Source organism: Capsicum annuum, chromosome 6, assembly GCF_002878395.1.
Source record: "Capsicum annuum cultivar UCD-10X-F1 chromosome 6, UCD10Xv1.1, whole genome shotgun sequence".
Lineage (NCBI taxonomy): Eukaryota > Viridiplantae > Streptophyta > Magnoliopsida > Solanales > Solanaceae > Capsicum > Capsicum annuum.
In genome coordinates, this window is record NC_061116.1 from 150,919,003 (window position 1) to 150,921,464 (window position 2,462).

The following is a 2,462-nucleotide window of genomic DNA, read 5'->3' on the forward strand; positions in this document are numbered from 1 at the left end:
ACTAGTTTGGTAATTAATTTAGAGTTTGTTTGTTTCATGTCTATGTTTCTTTTGTGCTTTTCTCGTTTCTAATTCATAGCAATTTATTGGTTATATATATATATATATATATATATTCACCACTCAATTCACTTTCCAAGTATTACCAAGTTTTCAACACTTGTGAGACCAAGTGTGAGGCAAGATACGAGTGTGACTGTGGTGAGGTTTTTGAACTAACGTGTTTGTTCATTTTGTAGGTTTTCCTTTTGCTGTTTTTTGGGTTTTGTTAGGTAAATTTGAGATGGAATCTAAGGGTACCACATCTCAACCCTTGGGTAATGATGTTTTGGGAGCCTTGATAGCTCGGTTTGATACCCTAAGCCAAGTATTGAAAGGTGAGATGGATGCTATGGGGAGAGACATGAAGGGTGACATGGATGCTTTGAAGGGTAGTGTGGCTAGAATAAAAATGAGGGTTGACAGACTATGTCCATCAAAACCTACACAAGTCCAAATCCCTCAAAACTAAAGACCCCACACTCCACCAAATTCCATGCCACAAATCCAAATCTATCACCAATCAAATCCAATGTCCCTCCCTAAGATCCACTAAACAGAAACTACTCCATTCAACTAAGAGAGGGATAGTGATAGAATTTGAGGGTGATAAGGCTGGGTCTCAAGATGGAGAGCAATTTGATGGTGAGACACAAGGAGTCTGAAGAAAAGAAGGCAAGGGAAAGGGAAACTGAGAGTAGTGAAATTGGAAGGGAAAAAGAACATTTGACTATGGATCTTGCCCACAAAGGACCCTTGTTATTCATTAACCCAAATGCTAACATTTTGGCTAGCTTTGATCCTTCTTATTTGCAGGTACAAAATGATATGATATCTAAGAAGGATCCAAAATGAATTCCACATAAAAATAAGAGAAATGAGCTAGTGGCGCCCTTGGCCAAAAGCTCTAAAAAGGTAGACTTCCCAAGCCTATCCCGAGGTAACTTCATTACTCTCTACAATTACTTGAATTTAAAATGGTATGATTTAGTGTCTTGTGAAGTAGTTTTGGGTTTACAAGTGTATACACTTTTCCTTAGTAGCTCTTTTGTTATGAACAATGATCAACTTACTCTTAAGGCTACTCATTACCCTTCTTTGAGCTTGAAATGTTATGATGTACCCTCTAGTGTGTTGGACTCAGGTTTGCTTGGCATAGGGGTGCATGCTTCTCCTCTTAATATCTCTCTTAATTAGTACCATGAACAATGTTACCCTACATATGGTCCACTACTTGAATATGTTCATTGTGAAATTAAAAACCTTCAAGTTAGTATTGATACATGTCATGTTGATCTTGTCAACGAGTATGGTCTTTTGAACTTGTGTGATAAAATCCTTGAACTGTAATGTCTTGGAAAGTTATAATTTTGATCCTCAAGTACAAGGGGTGAGTAGTTTCAGTCTACACCTATGTCCACTACTTTTCTTTGACCTTGGGGTACTTGTGAGGTGTTGGAAGTATAGTTTTGATTCATACTCATTATCTTCTAATGTTGATACTATCCCCTTCTTTGGTATCCTCTATGCCAAGTCTTTTATGTCGAATACCATGGATGTGTAGGGGTATGTCAAGTGTGAACAACCAAGGATTGATGATATGAGTGTGGTACTAATGGTGATTCCTTATGAAGTGATCTCAGTTTTTCTTGTTATAGATGTGCATGATTCTCCCATTGTTAGCTCTCTTGATGTGTATAATGAATCATGTGCTCCTAAGGATAGCTCACTACTTGATCATGAGGATAGTGTGATTGGAAACTTTTAAGTTAGTCTAGATACTTATAATATAGGTCTTGATGATGAATATTGTTCGTTGAATTTGTTTGATAAAGACCTTGATAGTAGTATGATTCAGAGTGATCATATTCATAGAAATATAGTGAGTGATAGGATATGTGTTGTTAAGGGAACCTCTCTAAGATATAGATGTCTAATTTAAGTGTTTGTCTTCCCTTGGAAACAAGTGGCCTATGTGTTGATTTCAGTTTGTATCCTCAAATCATTGATGTTTGCTTTAAGTGTTTCCTTTGTGATGTTAGGGGTCGGATTTTCTTACTCCTCACAAAGGATGGTTGGTTGTATTCTAAGATTGTACCCCTTGTCCTGTTTACCTCACTTATGGTACCAATACTAACCCTCTTATCACGAGGATTATGTGTTTGTTTTCCCTCCTTTTTATTTTGCATGGTGTGAATTTGAGGTTAAATTCCTTTTAAGTTAAAGATGATGATACAATCATTAAGAGCATAAAAGAATACAAGGCATGGTCAAAGGCTTAAGCTTCGGAATTGGTAAGTGTTTGGAGCCTTTTTAAAGTCTTGTCAAGTTGAAGGAGGAGAAAGGAATCAATACACTCAAGAGGCGCCTCACTTGAAGGGCAAGAAGGACTTTTCACCTTATATTTCAACACCTAAGAGGTG